The following is a 20,302-nucleotide window of genomic DNA, read 5'->3' on the forward strand; positions in this document are numbered from 1 at the left end:
ATCCAGGCAAGTGGAACTCCTTAGATTATAAAGTTAAGCTTCATGCCTTGGCATATGCTCTTGCCTCTGCCTGAAATACTCTTTCGCCACTATTTCTGAGATTCAAAATTTATTCACTCAACAAGAATCTATAGAACATCTACTCATCAGTGCATAGTAGGGCTCAGGGATATAGCAGAGAATCAGGCAGACAAATCCCTACCTTCATAGAGTCTGCATGATCTACCAAACATAGCCTGCCATTTACTCTTACTATGACTGTATAATTAAATGCACTATCAATGCCACGTCACTTTCTCTTATTCCTATGACTTTGTTCCTATGACAACTCCATCGTGGCACTTGTTACACAATGTACTGTACTTACTTATTTATGTGGCTGAGCTGTCCACAGCATGTGAGCTTCTAGAGGCCAGAATTAACCGGTAGTGCTTCCTGTGAACCAATAGTCATATCTACAACTCTTCAGCAGTTGGATTTCCTAGATTTGCTGTGTTTCTGTAGTCCCCTGGCTTGCTCTCTTGACTTAATTTTGGATATCCTGAGTCACCCACTGTCCAACTTCTAGGTCATTGTAACATATTTTAGATCTTTTGTTGTGGCCATCCCTTCCTTTGAGTACCAATCTCTGTATTAGTCAGGATGGAGTAGATTGTGCTACAGTCATAACAATGGCATTACAGTGCCTCAACACAACACAAGCCCATTTCTGTTAATACTCTGTGTCCAACCTGGATGAGAAGGGGGCTCCCTTTTGACAAATGTTGCTGGAGAGAGAGAGATGTGGCAATTTGTACTTTGGCTCTTAAAGCTCCTACCTGGAAGTTACTCATGCCTTACCTGTTTACAGCTCATTGGCTAATGCATGTCACTGATTATACAACTTTCAGGGGATGTGGAAGTACCTGGAAGGAGGAGACTTAGAATATTTGTTAGTGTACCTAGTCTAGGGACTACTGTAACGAGTCTTCACTGGTCAGCAGCTAGCACAAAGCAGGGCCCTCTCTTCTAGGGGAGCAGAGGCAAGAATCCCTTAGGTTTAAGTCAATCCCTGGTTTTGGAAGATCTGGGAGCTCAAGCTAGGTTATGGAGGCAGGGTTTGGGCATAGGTGGGCTCCTTAATAGGAGACAAGGCTGAAAAATAAATGATGGAAATGAGGTTCTAGGTGGGAATCTGATCACAGGAGTAAAGATTCTTGTGGCTATGTCTGGTGCACACAGAGCAGAATGAAGACTGTGGAACTTTGTCTAAATTATTTGGGTAATAGCCTAGAACTCCTTAAATTTGCTTTGATAGAGCATTAATTAGTTAATTGAACATTTACTATGTGTGAGGCCTCATCTTGGACTATGGACCATTGTAGCCCGATCCCTGCCTACCCATGAACTTCCTCTTCCTTTTGCTCCACCACATGGGTGGACATTTCTGTTCCTGAAATAGTCATGACTCAGGGCTTTGCACGTGCTGTTCCCTTGTCTGGAACACCTTCCCTTTTAATCTTTATGTGGCAAGTTCCTTCTCACCATTCAGACTTCAGCTTAAATATCACCCTATTTCCGTGCACCCTTTTAAATATTCCTCCCACATTCCCTTCGAGTAGGGGTTGGCACACCGTAGCCCACGGGCCCGCCACCTGTTTCTGTGAATGCAGTTTTATTCCTCATTCCTTCACATATCGTCTGCGGCTGCTTTCATCCTACAACAGGTGAGTTGTGCAGTTGTGACCGAGGCCATATGGCCCACAAAGCCAAAAATATTTACTCTCTGGATCTTTATAGAAAATGTTTGCAGACCCTGTCCAAGAGTCACTCCATAGTCATCAGTCATATTTTCCTTCATACACTGCTCTGTGTATCATCTTATCTGTCATTTCATTCTCCTTCCCTACTCGAGTGTGCATTCCATGAGAGTAGGGACCTTGCCTCTCGCTCGTGGCTACAACTCCAGAGCATTTGGAGGCATTCAATAAATACATTTTGTTTGAATGAGAAAAATAAATAGATGCTATGTATACACTGAGAGCATAATTGGTCTGAAAACCTGGGGAGGGGCTTCGCCTGCCAAATGTAGACCAATGGGGGGCGAGTATGGAAAGAACGGGTGCTCAGGAGGTGCGGTATGTTTTCCATCTTCCCATTTTGGTCAACAAGCTGCCATCAGCTTCCATCTGTTACTTAAACCATGAAAATAAAGTGCAAGAAATCAATTTCGTAGGCTGACCGAGGTTTCAATGGTGTGCAATCTACAATAGGTTTTTGTAGTAATGAGGCTCTCAACCTCCTCGAAGGGCTTTGGCAAACAGGAGGCAAAGAGGCATGCAATTGGCTCGAGCCACTTCTCTCCAAGACATGAAATCCCATCCGAAATCAGCACTTTATTAAAATGTTACAGCCCCCAAACCTCCCCGCCGGCACTGCTGGCTTGTGCCGTGCCTCGCCATGCCCAAGATGGGATAGCTTTCCATGGAAGCCATCATCCCCCATGTTGTGCTTTCCTGTGTACAAATGATGCTTTAAAAAAAGTAAACCAACTTTTCCCAAATTGCATTTTGCTAGATAAATCAATAGCAATGACTCGTAGGCTCAGGCAGTGCTTTTGAAGAGGAAAAGATGCAGGAGGGAAGCGAAGGTGGCTTGGGGAATGGCAGGAAGGGGCTGGGTGTGCTGGCAGATTTCACTCTGGAGCACCTTCCCTGGACGTAGAGGTGCAAAATGGAGAGGGTCCTCTCTGTAAGCTTCGGAGTAATGGCAAGGTTTTCACACAGAAATACACCTGCGCAACCACCACCTTCCGCTCTGAGTGCACCAGCAGGTTCTGTAGGCTCTACCTCCGCTATAACTCTTTTTTTTTTAAAGATTTATTTATTTATTTGAGAGAGAGAGAATGAGAGAGAGAGAGTACATGAGAGGGGGGAGGGTCAGAGGGAGAAGCAGGCTCCCTTACTGAGCAGGGAGCCCGATGTGGGACTCGATCCCGGGACTCCGGGATCATGACCTGAGCCGAAGGCAGTCGCTTAACCAACTGAGCCACCCAGGGGCCCACCTCCGCTATAACTCTTGAATCTCACCTCCTCTCCATCACCACCAGCACATCCTGGACCAGCTGCCATCAACTCACACTTGGACTAATGGAATGGCCTCCTAACTGGGTTTCCCGTGTCTACTCCCACTATGGCTTCAAAAACCCATTTTCTCTCCTTGGTCATGGTGATCTCTCAAAGACATAAGGGAGATCAGTCACTCTTCTGGGTAAAACTCTTCAAACTCCCTTACCATGCTGATGAGGCCTTAAGAATCTGACCCTTGCAGAGTCTCTGGGCTCATTTTCTCCACCCTCCCTTCACTCTACCCTGCTAGGCACCCTGTACCTCCAACATGACAAGCTTGCATTTCCTGAGAGCCCTTCTGCTCAATGCTCACTCTGCCTGGCATAGGTTTGCCCATTGATCTTTCCCAGCAGCTCCTGTGGTCATTCGGGTCTCAGCTCATATATTACCTCTTTGGAGAGGCCACCCTGACCCCTTATCATCACAGTGACCCTCTCTTAAACCCCTTGGGTTATTTCCTCCACGGCCCTCATCACTATCTAAAATCTCTTGTTTCTTTATTTCTGTACTTGCCTCTGACTTCTCTTGCTTCCTCCAGGCCTGAGCTCCAGGCCTCAAACTGTGCCCAACGCACAGTAGACACTTAAGACGTAGCTACTGAATGTCTGAAAGCTGCTTACTTCAGAATAACAGCTCTTTTGTTAAAGAACTGGGCACATTCTGGTCTTCATTCATTCATTCATTTAATGAATGAATCAATGTCCTGGCACCTTCTAGAGGCCAGTATCTGGGCTTGATGCTGCAGGTAGAGACAGGAAGACTCAGGCTTTGCCCTTAGGTGATTTTGCGATGGGGAGGAGGCCAGACACAGCACAGGGGGCAAGGCAGAGGTTTCAGCCTGGTAAGTGCCAGAGCAGAGCTGTGAACAACAAAGACCTGCAGGAGCACAGGTAGCATGGACTTACATTCCTTGATGGAGTCGAGAAGACTCCACAGAGAAGGTGGCATTTCAGTTGGGCTTTGAGGGGTGATGAGGAGGTTGTTAGCTATAGAGGGGGTGTGGAAGAGGTATGACACCTAGCCAAAAATGAGTTCTCCAGAGGTAGAAATAACACAAGGAGATTAAAGAGGAAAGATGGTTTCCATAAGGCACTGGGTCTATGGTCTTCTCAGTAATGGAAGGGAGGGACAGGGAGAGAGAGAGAAGTCATCAGGAAGGAGGGAGCAGGAGTGGGTGTGAACGGCCATCTCTGACCTTCATTCTCTCCCTCCAAGTGTCATGATCTGTGATGCTGTTTTCCCTTCAATTAGTTACTCAATCAACACTGAGCACCCACAGGTATTGGGATGTTAGGGATGAGTAATGAACCCAATGGGTAGCTCCCTGCTCTTAGGGAGTTCACAGTCAGTGGAGACGGATGTGTGGACAGAAAGTGGGCGGGGTCCATGTGGCCAGTGTTTTAGATGGGAAATGGTGCTGTCTTATGCTCCCAGACACAGAGTAGTGGTTAAGTGCACAAGCTCTGGAACCTGACTAAGCCCAGGTACAAATCTGGCCTCCACTGTCTCTCATGAGTCTTAGTTTTCTCTCGTATAGTGAAATAAGTTTTAAAATGGATGGATGGGATGATAATCGTAGCCCCTATTTGTTGAGCCCTTACTATGGGCCAGGCTGCGTGCTAAATGCTTTTCTTGGAGTATTCCAGGTAATCTGCCCAACTCAACGACTGAAATAATATTACTCTCATTACTATCTACATTTTAAAGATGAGGATGCTGAACAGAGTAGTTCAGTAACTTTTTAAAGGTCACACAGCTTGAGGGGCTCCTGGGGGCTCCATCGGTTAAGCGTCTGCCTTAGACTCAGGTCATGATCCTGGGGTCCTGTGATCGAGCCCTGCATTGGGCTCCCTGCTAAGCTGGGAGCCTGCTTCTCCTCCCTCTGCCACCCACCCTGCTTGTGCTTTCTCTCTCTGTCAAATAAATAAATAAAATCTTAAAAAAAAAAAAAAGGTCACACAGCTTAGTCTGAGTCACTCCAAGCACTCTGGTCAGTGCCTTCCTCCTGACAGCCACAAAGACTCTATTGCTCCCCTGGGCTAAGTCCAGGCATCTACTGAATTCCCAGCTGATGTGACATCAGACCAAACGATGCCTGAGACATCTTCCCAAACCGCTGACCCCTTCTCTTTAGGCTTCTGCCTACTGGCTGTTGTTACCTTAGGCCCTCTTCTGAGCCTCCGTTTCCCTATCTGTAAAATGAGGAGGCTGCACCAGAACACCCTGAGATTTGAGTCCCTGCATCACCGTACAGGCTGTTTGAATGAAAGGAGAAGCAATGCTAAGGTCCTTCTAGACCATCCCCGTGAGCCTGAGCATTTTGGCCAAGAGTCCTTGCACCCACCTTTGTGATTCGTTGCTTGTCTCGCGGTGGGGTGGGGGGGAGGGAGAGCTCTCTTTTGGCTCTCCGCCCCACTCCCCAGCACTCTTGCTTAAGAGTCACTCCTAAGGACCACAGGACTTTCTGGCAAAGTGTGGGTCTGTAGGCTTCACGGGGTCCTTGAGGACAAACTTGGGGCACAGCAGGGAGATTCCCTCTGGGCAGCCATAAATTGGGGAACTTTCCTCTCTTTAGGCTCCTGTATATAAACAGGGGTATTGAAGGGAGAAATGTTCTTTGCCCCTTTCTTGAATTAATCACAGTCAGCTGGGGTCAACCCCCTTTCATTCCAAGAATGCATCCATCTTAGGGAGGAAGATTGTTCCCTCCTCTAGCTGGACAGGACCCAGCAAGATTGTCCTGGATTGCCTTTGACTAGTGAATCTGATCTCAGGGGGAGGGTCTGTATTCCAGTTTGGCTCTTCCATTGTCAATGGAGTGGCCTTGGCCAAGTTGTGGAGTCTCTCTAGGACTCCGCTCCCCATCTGTAAGATGGGAATAAATATTTTCTCTACAGAGTAATCATGAGGAGTATAAAACAATGAGTAGAGGCAAGTTTCAAGCTGAATACTCTGGAGCCGTGTAGACGCTCAATGCATGTGAAGGAAGACTGAGATGAATATTTTGATTCAATGGAGGAAAGAGCCTTGTAGACAACAGACTTGTCCCAGGAAGCAATGTTCTGGCCCCAGAGGTCACAAGACCTCATGTTCTTACTCAGACGAGGGTAGGACAAGCACGTGGCGTTCAAGGGTGAGCTCCATGAGGGGGATGACGTTTGCCTGGTTTGTTCACTGTTCTATTCCCGGGGCCTGCCACAAAGCAGGCGTTCAAGAAATGTTTGCAGAGTGGATACATGATTTGGCAGAGTGGATTGAAGCATAAGATGGGGCCAAGGAAGCATTAAGACTGGATGGTGTTTAAATTCACTTCCAGTTCTGCAACCTTAGGCCTTGGGACTTCCTAGGAGACCTTAACAACAGTATTCTCTGTGCTTAAATTGTGAAATGCTGCCCAGACTCAACCATATCAGGCAAACCCTGGTTTAAGGAAGAAAGGCAAAAAACAAAAAACAAAAAATAAAAAAACAAAAAAAACAACCAACCCCCAAAAAACCACCCTGCCTTCGGGTTAATTGGAGAGGGCCTTTGCAGAAGGAAATAGGGCTCTTTTTGGAAGCAATTCTCTATTTTGTCCTTCGTGTCACCTGCCCGCCTCCCACTTCTGAGCATGAGGACTTAGAAACAGGAGGTAAGGAAGTTCTTTCCTTTTGAACACCACCGGCCTTTGCCTTTTAATTTCCTCATTTTTCTGAGACTGTTGGACCAGCCTCAGCCTTCCCCACAGAGGGCTCAGTGTCTACGTGGGAAGAGTGTAGTCGGAGAGATCACAGGGAAGAGAGACAGACGGAAGACAGAGCCAGTAACAACTCCCTTCCCTGCTCATCTCTATGAAGGGGATTGATGCCCAGCCAGTTGTCTCCTCCCAGATCACCCCAGTTTGCCCAGCTTCTCTCCGGGCCATACACTCTGCTTGTCAAGTTGTTCCCAGGCCCAGGGAGGATCTGAGAAGGGAGGGCAGTAAATCACTCTGTCAAAGTAGGCAGTACAAGAAAGTGGCACAGAGACCAGGGCCAGGGCCTTCCAGGTAACAGCCAGATGAAAATGCCTTATAACCAAGGCATGGGGGCCACGTTTTAACACTCCACCCTTGACGTTTGTACCCAGGTTCCGTGTTCTTGGCAGCAAGCCACAGGCCTGTCTATAGATTTATTTCTTCACTCCACCCGGCATGAAATTGCCCTCAGGATTGTACCTGTAGGCAGCCTGTTCACATGGCCTGGGCTTTTAAGCTAGTTCTCTTTTTCTTTCTTTTGGTCCATGAAGATGAGTTGCAAATGCCTCCATGTGTGCACTCCTAGAGGTTGAATCCGACTTAACTCTGAAACCCTTGGCGTTCGGCCCAGTGCTTGGCATGCTAAGTTCCCACAATAAATATTTGTAAAATGATTGAATGAGCAGATAGATTTTTTTGAGGCGTTGCTCATCTACATCTTCAACTTTCTCTCCAGATTGTTCTCCAGATTAATCTTCTTCTGCAGTGTATGTACATAAGGGTGCATTTAGCTGCAAGTAAGAGAAAACCTGGTTGATAGTGGATGAAATCATTAAACATTTATTGTTTTGTTTTGTTTTTTTCTTTAGCAAGACAGGAGACAGGTAGTGCCAGGATTGCTTTGTTGTCTCAACAACGTCATCAAGAACGCAGATCCTTCTGCTCCTTTTATTTTGCCATCCCTTGGGCATCTCTCACGTACATTGTTGGGTTTTATATGAACATCCTCCACTCCCTCTATTGAATTTTTTAGGATGGAGATGAGCCTTTAATACATTGGTTGCAAACACACGGCTTCATGACATCTTTGTTTAGCTTTCAATATTTTTAAAAATTGAAAGTGGTTTCCAACATTTAAAATTTGGGGTATTTTACATAAAATTCCAGATTTTTGAGTTCTCTTCAAAAATCATAAGATCTGGAAATGAAGCATGGCTACAACAAGCAAGAGCCAGTGGGGGCTGTCTTCTTTAGATGAGGTAGGTACTGTCCAGGTCTTTGGAGTTCCCACCACTTCTGTTGATTATGACCTGCCAGCATGTCTCATTCAGGCGCCTCTGTAGAGCCCCTGCCTGTATTTGAGTCTGGACCCTACTCTAAAGATTTTTTCACCTCACTGGCCTGCAATGTCAGGCCATTTATTAAAAAGCTCTTGCAGCTACTTTCCCCTAAGAATTGCTCTAGATCGCACCTCCCAATGTTTAATTGCTGGTTCTTTCTGGATTCCACCCGTTGGCTCTGTGTAAGTCTCCAATTCTCTCCCACCCTTTGAATTGAAGGTTGCTCACTAAAAAAAAAAAAAAAAAAAGACATCTCTCAAACTGAAACTGGATTAAGGTTTGGCTATGTGTGAAAGTGTAAATGACTGAAAATGCATAATAATATGAAGAAGTGAAAATTGACCATCATCCTATCACCCAGATAACCCTGTTGATACTTGGATGTGGACAATTTCTTGGACACTTCCAACGTGGTAGGCACTGTCCTAAGTGCTTTCCATGCATTATTTCATTCAATCCTCCAGACAACTCTAGAAGGTGGGTACAATGCCTCTCTCCCTTTTACAAATGACAGAGCCAAGGCAGGAGCAAGTCAGATACAGTTCCTAAGGACACACAGCTGATACATGTTGAAACCTCAGTTTTAATTAAAGTAGTCTGACTCTAGGGTGCACATTCTTAAAAACTATAATATATTGAGTATGTGCATATATGCATATTTTATATATAGTTTCCTGGAGATTGCATCACTCACCCCGGGAACAGTGTGATGGGAATTCCTTTTGTGGAGTTTTCAAAGAACTCACTAAAATGCCCCGAGAAAACCCAGGATTTGGGGGTCAATCCCTCCAATATTCTATTTTAATTGCTATTCCTTCTTAATATCCTGGATGACCAGACTCCTTGTGTGGTTGACTCAAAAGGGTCAAGAGATTGGCAAGGCATATCTTTTCTAGATTAGATATTTCTTATTAGTAGTATGGTGATGACAATTTTTTTATGAATACCAAGGGTCATGGCGGAAAAGTAAAGAAAATAATTTTTATATCAGAGCTATTATGTGTCTGACATTTGGCACATGTTACCTCACAATGCCCCAGGCACATGGACGTTATTATTTCCATTTTTTTTTTTCTGCAAGGAAGGAAAGGAAGGTTGAGTCACATGTTAAGGGGGAGAAAACTAGATACAGGAGACTAGAATTTGAAACCATGTGGGTCCAATTTTAAAGTTCATTTCTTCTCCACTCTTCTGTACCATACTCCATTGGATAATGTCACTAATGATAATGGAAAGGGTAACCATCACATAATTTTGTCAGAAGAATTATGAAATATTTGATGAGAATGCTCTGTGCCCTTTCTTGTGGGTATCCCTGTGAGATATATGTGCATAATGTGAGTTGATTGATTTACGGGCACACTCTTGTTAAATCACAGAGCTGTCCTTGAAAAGGTGAGTATAAGTTAAAGTTTCAAAAAAAAAAGGATGACTTTGAAGTTCATTTCAGGGGAATCAACATAATACTGTGTTTCTTTGTAACATGTAACGTGGTTGCTCTGTCAACTTCTCTGTTGTGACAGTCTGGCTTTCTTAGAGGGAATTACCTCTGTGGTGAGGATGGGCAGGCACAGGGATAGACCTTCAACGGATGTGCTAATCATCTTTGATTAAAAAAGAATTCTTCCCCCAATTTTTACAACCTCATTATGGCACCATTTATGGACCTTCTACTGTGTGATATCTAGTTTCAAAGCACTAAATACATCTCTCTCTCTTTTCTTTTTTAAAGATTTTATTTATTCATTTGAGACACAGAGATACAGAGAGAGAAAGCATGAGCAGGGAGAGAGGCAGAGGGAGAAGCAGGCTCCTCGCTGAGCCAGGAGCCTGACGTGGGGCTCGATCCCAGGGCCCTGGGATCATGACCTGACCTGAAGGCAGACGCTTAACCAACTGAGCCACCCAGGCGCCCCTAAATACATATCTCTTGAATGAATGAATTCACTGAGCAAATACAGGTGTGTGCTGGACCTGAGAAGATTCTGAGATGAATAAGATCCCCTTCTTATCTTTAAGAATCTCAAGGTCTGACAGGAAGACAAATATGCAAGCAGATATATACAAGAGTGTGATTAGTGCAACCAAAGAAATGTTCTTTTTATTGTTTCTATCATCCATTTCTTCAAAAGTGTTTAATACTTAGCTCTTACTAGGCACCATGCTGTAAGCTCGGGACTGGATATACAGTGGAGGAAAAAAAAGAGAGAGATGGCCCCCAGCCTCCTTGAGTTCATGGTTAGTCACCTTATCTGCTCAGGAGGCCGCACACGGTAGTAGGTGAGTGCATGGGCTCCAGCCCCATGCTGCCTGGGTTCACATCCCAACCGCCCCTTGCTAGTTCTATGACCTCAAGTAAATCATCCAACCTTTCCATGCTTTAGTGTCCTCCGTCCTCTGGCCCTAAAAATAGCATAGTACCTGTATCATAGAATTGTTATGAATCTCAAATGAATTAATATTTGAAAACAGAATGGTGTTCATCAATTAAGCAAATAGAATGACATGTAATAGACTTGGGTTCTTCGAATTTTTGCCAATTCCACATCATACCTGTACTATTTATTATCATGAAACATTAAAAGGTATATTCATCCATGTCTGACCGAAACAACAAACAAGCCTCACATGTCTGTCTGGGCGACACTGGCATGGATGCAATGATTGCACTGGGCACCTCCTCTGTGAAGCCCTCTTGGTTCCCTGGGCAAGATCAGCACCTCCATCCTCTGTGCTCCTACAGCACTTTGTGTCGGATGCCATTAAGTGCTCATCAGAATGCCTAGAATTCAGTCCTTACCCTTGGCCAGTTGGCCAATATGAGGCTGATCCTTTGGTTCTTCCGTGTACCAGTGGATCCATCCAGAGAACATACACAGAACTGATGCTTACCTGATAAGGAACACACCCACTTAAGCATGAGGGAGCTTTGGAATAAGCACGCGGAAGGGCCAGGGAAGCTGTGTGTCTGGGGGTGGGCGAGCAACAAAGGGTCATGTTCTCAAGCTGTTTCTGACTCTCCATTTTTATAAGGTAAGGAAGAGAAGAGCAGAAGCTCATCTATACCGCCCAAGTGGCCAAGAGTAGGGATCAAACTCAAAGGTGTTGCTGCAGAAGAGAGAAAATGAGTCATTTTCTTATCCCGCAGAGTCTGGAGGAAGTCATGTCTCTGTTTATTTCAGAAGATGTAGGAAGGGGTTCACCAGGCAAGCAGTGGTAAAAATTCATTCTCGGCAGAGGGAACAGGGCAGAAACCAAAGGCACCCAACAGCATGAAACATTTGGCTAATTACTGACATTGTGGCCATATATTAGTGTAAGAGATCAACTGAAGAGTTGCAAGAGAAGAGAATATAGAGGTAAGTAGGGGGCTGGTCATTAAGCTCCTTGAGGGTCCCAAGGTACTCGCGCATCCCTTTAAGAGGTTGAAAAAGAATGAAAAATTCCCCATGCCAAACCACTACTGCTTGAATGCATTCTGAAACAAATTTCTTCAAATAGAAGGTTTTTTTTCTTTTTTCTTCATACTTCTGCAATAACCAGTCTGAGGAATCTGGCATTTAAAGACACAAATGTTTCTGAAATACCCCACCACAGCAAAGTATCTGAAAGTGTTTCTTAATTGTTAGAAAAAACTATTTCTGTACATGCTTGGAACACGTTTTTTTAAACACCACCCTTCAAACACACCATCTTTTCCGGCCCCAAGTGGCTGAGGATGGTGGTGCTAAGTGGTTTAATACAGACGCTGTTGTCTCTCTCCTGCACATCACGCCTCCACTTCAATGCATAATTTTATTTTTTTGCTGGGTAAGTGCCCTAAAAGGTTGCCATAGATGTACAGCCCAGCACACGGAAGGGAGTCAAATGATCAGCAGCGCTGCCTATATGTAACCAGACAGGCAAAGGCTTTTGAGAATCCTTTGGCCAAAGTGTACTTTAATCCATCCAATTTGAATGAGCTCCACGCACATTTACCAAAGCCATGGCCTCTCCAATCTGCTTCAAGCAAATACATGTCCCTAAACAGTTTCCTGTGGAAAGAAAACTTGGGCAGAGGGGATGAGAGGAGAAAATCGGTCATGCTCATTTTACAATGGAGTGCAAAGGGGGCATGTATTGGATTCCGTTCCTGGCCTTGGGCCAGGGCCCTTCCCTTCTGCTGCCACACCCACTCCAAGAAATCCTCACGCCACCTGCCCCCTGCTCAGCGGTCACTGAACTTGTCCTTCCTTGAATGCGTATACTAATCATGGTTGGTAGTGTGCATTCTAGCTCTTGGGTATCTTCGCTTTGATCTTCTAATTGTCGTTGTCACGGTCACCTCCCTTGTAGTATCAGGAATATGGGAGCCCTGGGATTCAGGAATCCTGAAGGGCTGGTAGCTCCCAGGACAAGGCTAGCTCTCCTATCCCTCTGGGTCTCTGCTTGGGCTGCTATCACAAAATAGCATAGACTGGGTGCTGAAACAATAAGCCTTTATTTCTCACAGATCCCAACACTAGATCCCTCTCTCTCTTCCTTTTATACAAAGCCACTAATCCCAACATCGCAAAGCCCCACCCTCGTGACCTCATCTAAGCCTAATTACCTCCCAGAGGTCCCACCTCCAAATACTATCACACCGGAGGTTAGGGCTTCCACATACGAATTTGGGGGGAAACACAATTCAGTCCATAACATAGACCAACTCTTTCTCATCCTGCGGGTCTTGGTTCAGATGTCAGTTCCTGCAGAAAGCCTTTGGCAAAACTCTCAACCTGGGTTGAGATCCCTCTCTGCAAATACCTCTTACAACATCACACATCAAATTGTACTACCACAGACCATCTTTTTGTCTTTCTTCCTCATTAGATTGTGAGCCTTTGAGTGTAGAGCCTTGTCCTTTGTGTCTGTTCCCAGAGTACATATGGCACCTAGTAAGTGTTCAATAAATGATTTCATGAGATTAGGAGATAAGCAACCACTTTTGAAGAAATGCGCAACAGATGAGATTACGGTCTGCTCCTTCAATGGCTGTTATGTGAATGCCAATTTATATTCAGACACCATGAGAACAGCATTGTTAGGGCTTGCTTGCTAACCAATCTCCTAACCAGGATAGGGGTAGGAAACTAGCTCTTACCTCTTCAGTGGTACCCAGGTTCTCTTTCTTTCCTTTTTTTGTTTAAATTCAATTAGCCAACATATAGTACATCATTAGTTTCAGATGTAGCGTTCAATAATTCATCAGATTTTCAACCAATGTGTTCAATTCAGTCCTTGTTTGATACTCCCCCCCCCCATTGAAAAAATTCACCAGTTTAAGTCAAAGCTTATCTCTGAACTCAAGAAGGCAGATCCTGGGGGCAGAGTCTTAAAGAGTGACTTTGCACTGGACAGGATGGGAGAATTTTTTTTCATGAATCCCCTACAGGCTACAACTTTTTGTTCTTTTCATTCTTTCTCAAACCATCTTACATCTTTAGGTAACGTGGATGCTTCTGACAGGCAGAGAGGAAGCAAATACACTGAGCTGGGGAAAGAGATGCACAAGAATGCCTGCCTATACCCTGCTCACTGCTTTATTATTTATTTATTTATTATTTATTTATTTATTTATTTATTATTTTCCATACCAATACAACACAAAGTGTGGTCCTTGGTCCAACAGGCAGCACCACTTGGAAGCTTGCTAGAAATTCAAATTAATAAACTCCCCCCAACTCCCCCCAGAGCTCCTGATTCAGAATCACAAGGTGGGTGAGAAGGATGGGAACCACTGGGCTCAGAGTTTGTGAGTTACCTCGTTCCACTCTCCTTCGATACTTGGAACAAAGCTTCCCGATCACGAGCAACGGAGTGGGTTGCTGGCCACTGGCTGCATTTCCTTATCTGGCGTTCCCTAGCAAGGCATGGTTCCTGTCTTGCAGGCCCTGCTACCTGGTCTTGCACACTTGCTTATTCAAGTATCTATAATATTGTGGGGTATTATAGATACTACCCCACAACATCAGTTAGTTTGGACTCCCTAGCCTTTTGTCTAAAAGTAGCTGCATATTAACTAATGCTTCCTGATCCTCCTTGCTCCTCCGTCTCCCAAGGCAGAGAACAGTGGATGGTCTAATTTCCCATCTGAACATGGAAAAATAAGGAGAAAAACTAATGGCATCATTTCTGAGGGCATTATAGGATGCACTAGGAATGCTCAGTGCTGATCTCTCAGTTTCTTCCGCTCCGAGGAAAGTAACCCCAACATAGTTGGGGTCTCTGGTTGAGGGTCCCCTTAAGGATGGTTCACAAGAAGGTATGGATCTCTTCATTCCAGCTTGCTGCAGTATGGTCGGCACACCCAGAGTGGAGGGAATTTGAGTGGTAGACCGTTATGCCTGATAAGGAACTCTACCAAGTAAGGACAACCTTCCTCCCCACATCCTCCCTTTCTTCTGTGGACTTGCTTACACGGGGTCTCTACATGTCATTGGGGTCTTGGCATCCTGGTAGAGGCCACAGATGACTTTATGACATTTCTGGTCTAGGGAGTTGTCATCAGCCTGTGGGGGCAGGTGCATGCTGCAGACAGACTAAGAATCCTGAACGTGCCCCAAGGATAAAGGAGTCGCACTTTTACTCACAATACATTCAGTCGTGCAACACACGTGGAGCTTCCTTATTTCCCCCAAGACTGTTCTGTTTGTCCCCAGTTTCTACCCCATCGGAGGGGTCCAACCCAGTAATCAAAGTCCAGTGTTTTAAGCTTTTTCTTTAGCTTTGATAATGAATTGATTTTTCAGAGTGCTGTTTTGCTCCTGTTTCTCTCCATGTTAGAATCTGAATGGAAAGGAGAGGGTGTCTTAGGTGACTTTAAGGAGGTAAGTGGGAGGAGAAAGACAGGATCTTTGAATTCATCTCAAGTCCTCGGGATCCTTCCTGGTGACTGTTGCAGAGTGGCTGGTCAGAATATCTCCAGGGACGTGTAGAGCCCTGAAGCACACTTCATCTGATGCCATCTGTTTTGTGTTTTTAATAAACTTTTTTTTATTTTAGAACAGTTTTCGATTTACAGAATTATTGTGAAGCTAGTGCAGAGAGCTCCATACACTGCACGCTCTGTTTCCTCTATCATTAACATCTTACATGAGTATGGTACATTTGTCACAATTAATGAACCAACGATGATACATTATTATTAAGTCAAGTCCACACTTTATTCCGATTTCCTCAGTTTTGCCTCTTTTCTGCTCTAAGATCCTATCCAGGACACTGCATTGCATTTGGTCACCATGTCTCCTTAGGTGCCTCTTGGTTGTGACATTTTCTCAGGGCCCCCTTGTTTTTAAATGACCTTGACAATTTGGAAGACCATTGGTCAGATATTTTGTAGAACGTCCCTCTATTGGGATTTATCTGATGTTTGTCTCATGATGAGACTGGGGCTATGGGTTTTGAGGGGGAAGAACACAGAAGTAAAGTTCCATTTTTATCACATTACATCAAGGGTACACAGTATCGATATGACTTATTGCTGTTGATATTGACCTTGGTCACCTGGCCGAGGTAGTATATGTCAGGTTTCTCCAGTGTAAAGGCATCCTTCCCCTTCCATACTGTCCTCTTTGGAAGGAAGTCACTGTGCACAGGCCACACACAAGGAGTGAAAATAATGCCCCCATCCGCACCAGAGATTTATCTCCATATTTATTTATTTGTATCAGTATGGACTCATGGATATTGATTTGATAGCTTGGCTTATAATCCAATAGTACTTTATTTATTTTGTTCCTTAAGTGGTTCCAGCTCTGGCCATTGAGTCCCTCCAGTTGGCTGCTGTGTTCTTAGACATACTGGCATCATTGTGTGTGTGTGTGTGTGTGTGTGTGTTTGGTTCCATCAGTTTCCATGGGTTGCCAAGTGTGCTGGCACCACTGGAGCCTGTGGTCTTGGGTATTTGCTTCTGCGGCCTCTGGGTGGTTGCTGTGACAATCCCCTTGGCAACTCTGAGCCCTCTCGTTGGAGCACATAGGTGTTCCTGGTCCCTTGGCCACAGGTGCAGGTCAGAGGGGCCTAGGAGGACTCCCTCCATCTTATCCATCTATCCACTCGGATGGCCATGCTGGTACCTTTGACTCCCTCCATCTTATCCATCTATCCACTCGGATGGCCATGCTGGTACCTTTGACTCCCTCCATCTTATCCATCTATCCACTCGGATGGCCATGCTGGTACCTATGCCACTTGAGTATGACACTGAGCTGCAGGCTGGAGTCTGGGGCCACTGAAGCATTTCCTATCACATTCTTCTTCCATTCTTAGTCAAGGCCCTTCAAGGAGATGCATGCATTTGTCTTCTCACCTCCTACGCCATCCTCAGATCCTCAGCTTGCTGTTATCTGTCTTCACCACTCTGCTGAAATGCTTCATGAGAAGATCTCCACAGATCCCCACACGGCTAAATCCAAGGAACACTTTTCAACATTCAGGTCACTTGGTCTCATGGCCATTCTAACACTGTTGACAAGACCTTCCCTTTCCTTTGGCTCTTGGGACACACTCTCTCCTGCTCTTTCTCTCACCTCCCTTATAAGCCCCACCTCAGTCTTCCTTAGCCACATCCTGCTTTACCCAGCCCTGAAATGTCAGAGCCCCTTGGGGTGTCACTCTAGATCTCTTTGTCACTGTACTCTCCCTAGGTAACCGCTCCCATATCTACCCAAAATGCGCTAAGTCTTCAGTACCATTTTACAAACACTAGTTGTGAGTGGATTTCTTGTGGAAGTAGATGCAGAAGGTAAGCTTTTTATCAAAGGAAACTTGGGCTTGGAACAGAGATACTATGTGGAGATGCAAGAATCCAAACCATAAGGAATTAGCAGAAATTCCATTGTATTTGAGGGCTCCTCTAGGTCATGACAGTGGGAATTTGAGGCAATTATACTTAGATATCAAGAATCAGGGATTCAACTGGCATACTGTTTTGTTCTTTTTATCTTGGTGGAGGTACAATGAGGCCAGACACAAACCAAGAGAGAGCAACTAGAAAGAGTTTTACTGTTTTGTTACTCTCAGCTCCCTGGGGATAAATAGCATACCATTCAGGGCACTCATGAGGTAGAGGGGAGGTATCTGTAGGCCAGAGTCTTTACTGTGGGTTCTGCAAGAGGGAAAGGTGTGGTGGGGCAAGTCGGTCTAAGATAGACTAATTTGAATAATTTCAGGAGGTTGTGGGACAGAAGGGCTATCTCTGGTTGTCTGGTATGTGACCCTGGGGCAGTTAGGGCAGGTGGACAGTGACCCAGAGTGTGAGCCCTACAAGGTAGGTGGGTGGAGGTGTGAACTTAATCAACTGCTCAAGAAGGGGAATTGACAATATTCTAGCCAGGGCCTCAAAACTAGGTTAAGACATTAAAACCCAATATTACATCCATATCATGCCCCACCTCACTGAATTATAGGGTCTGTGAGCGTGATGACAGTGTCTCCCCAGTTACCTGGTATACTGTCAGGACCTACAATAGGTATCTTGCACACAGTAGGTGCTCAATAAATCATTGTGTGAAAGACTGTATAAATTCTTACAAAGAACAGCTGGACTTTGCATCATGACGAATAAATACAGTCAGAGAGAAAAGCTATGGATATCTTAAGAAACCCAGAGAAGATATCTGAGGGACTCAGGTTTTATAAAAGACGGTGGTCAAAATCAGAAGTACAGTGTCAGTGCATAAGAATGGTCCACAATGAGCAGGAGGAGTTCCTTAAGTATTTTGAACCGCACAAAAATGATGGTGTCGGCATTCTTTGAAGCAAAGAACGGGGAAAAGAGATGGGCAGTACTTGAGAAAAATGGCAGAAGAGCTCTCTCTTCCTTCTCTGTGAAGACAGTAACCCCATCAGGAGGGTCCCACACCCCCTTATCCCAACCCAATCATCTCCTGAAGGCCTCACCCCCACACCCCATCCCACAGGAGTGGGGGTGGGGTCAGGGCTCCAACATGTGAATTTGGGAGGATACAAACATCCAGTCCATACAGTCAACAAAGTCCTCTGTTTGGATAGTTTAAGTCGGGTTTCTTTTGCTTCTAACTGAAAAGGGTTCTGCCTAATTCAGGTCATGAACTGGGGAAGGGTGAATAAGCAGCTTGAAGGTTGACTTGCGGCCGCACGCAGGTGAGGGCACAGATGTCATCCATGGGGAGAGGGGACGGGAACTGCTCTGAATGAGTTGACAACCCACGGCCTCACCGATCAGATCTCAGAACGCTGGAGGGAATGTCAGCCGGACCTACAACCAAAGTCGGTGATCCTGGAGAGAAGCCCAGAGTGGTGGAGGAGTGGGCGGATGGTCACGGTCCTGTTCTGTCCCAGCGTCTGAGAAAGTAGACCCTTGACACCATAAGCATTAAACTTTAATCCCATCAATCCTATTGCAGATAACAAATAGATGGTTTACCAACATTTCGGAAAAATACATCTCTTTGGCACTAACGTGGATTTACATTTGCTAAATCACAGCTTTTTTTTTTTTTAAGGCTATGTGATTGAGTAATAATGAAAGGCCATGGAAATAATAATAATAAATTCCCTGAGGACAGGTCCCTCATCCATCCTCGTCACAACTCCACCCCACCCCTACAACAATGGTGAGCACTCAATGGATGATGAACAGTATTTCTTGAATATACTAATAGCAATAGCTCATATTTATTGAGCTCTATGGGCAGGCCAAGATATGGAGATGAAATCTATTAAAATTACAGATAATGATTATCATAACAACATTTATAGAGCAAATTGCGTATCAGGCACTATTTTAAGAAATTGTACTTATATTATGCCAGTAAATCTCATTAACTATTATGGCTTGAATTGTGTCTTCCCCCCAAATTCATATGTTGGAGTCCTGCACCCCACTACTTCAGCCTGTGACTGTATTTGGAGATAAGACCTGTAAAGAGGTAATGAAGGTAAAATGAGGTCAGTAGAGAGGGCTGGGCTCTAGTCCAACATCACTGGTGTCCTTCTAAGAGGAGGAGATCCGGACATAGATACACACACATGGAGAAGACCAAGGGAAGACCCTGGAAGGAGATACCCATCTACAAGCCAAGGAGAGAGCCCTCAGAAGAAGCCAATCTCGCCCTCCCTGAGTGCGGACTTCCAGCCTCCAGGACCGTGAGGAAAAGATTTCTGTTGTTTAAGCCACCCCGTCTGTAGTACTTGGTCATGGCAGCCTGAACGAGCTAATATATTCACCCTCGTAACAAGGAGGTATTCTGCTCTGGTTCATGCTCCTAATTACACCAGGTAGTATGCGGTAATAGCTAAAGTCTACTAAGTCCTTAACTAATGTCGGCTCCCAACCCAGTTTCTGCCTAAAATCTGAAGCATTCTGTAGTGCCTCATGTCTCTTAAAAATTCCTTCAGCATTTTACACTGAATTTATTACTTATCCTTCCATGGATTGCTATCTGCTGACTTTTCTGCCCAGGCACAGGGTACCTGTGGTCTACAGTACCAGGTCTTCCAAAAGAGACCCACCCCGGGTTGCTACCTGAGAGCTCACAGAATCCCATGGGATCTACGGTCCTCTTTACTCAGGGGGATCATTTGGCCAACCACACACCAGGGAGCTGTAAACAAAGATTATGCATTAATTCAACAAACTCACTTGCCGGGCTCCTGCTATGGGCCTGACTCTGAGTACACACTAAGGCTGCAGGAATGACCCCAGGTGTCTGCTTCAGTAAACAGAGATCCAAGTGGAGGAAACAGGATAAATGGAATCAGAAGAGAACAGAATTAATTGCAGGCAGTGGTGAGTGCCATGAAGGGAGCAGGACAGGCACCGGATGACCCTGGGTGAGGCTCCTTTAGACAGGGCGGTCCAGGAAGGCTGCTCTGAGCTGAGAACTGAATGGTAAGGGGGCGCCAGACAAACACGGATTTCGGGATGAGAAATGCAGGGGGCAGGGAGCAGCGTGTCCCAAGGGAAGGGGCGTGGCTCCTTGGGAGAAAGAGTTGGAGCCTCGGAAAGAGCTTGAACTTGGCTTGGGGATGTTGGTCTGAGGGTGAAGTTCCCCCAGTCACCCCTGTGGTCACAGAGCTTGAGATGTTACAGAAAGAAAATGAAGATTTGCTCTTTTGTGGGAGGGAGGAAGGTG

Source organism: Eumetopias jubatus, unplaced genomic scaffold (genome assembly GCF_037043125.1).
Source record: "Eumetopias jubatus isolate StellerSeaLion01/CBP00866 unplaced genomic scaffold, mEumJub1_p1.0 scaffold_8, whole genome shotgun sequence".
Taxonomy (NCBI): domain Eukaryota; kingdom Metazoa; phylum Chordata; class Mammalia; order Carnivora; family Otariidae; genus Eumetopias; species Eumetopias jubatus.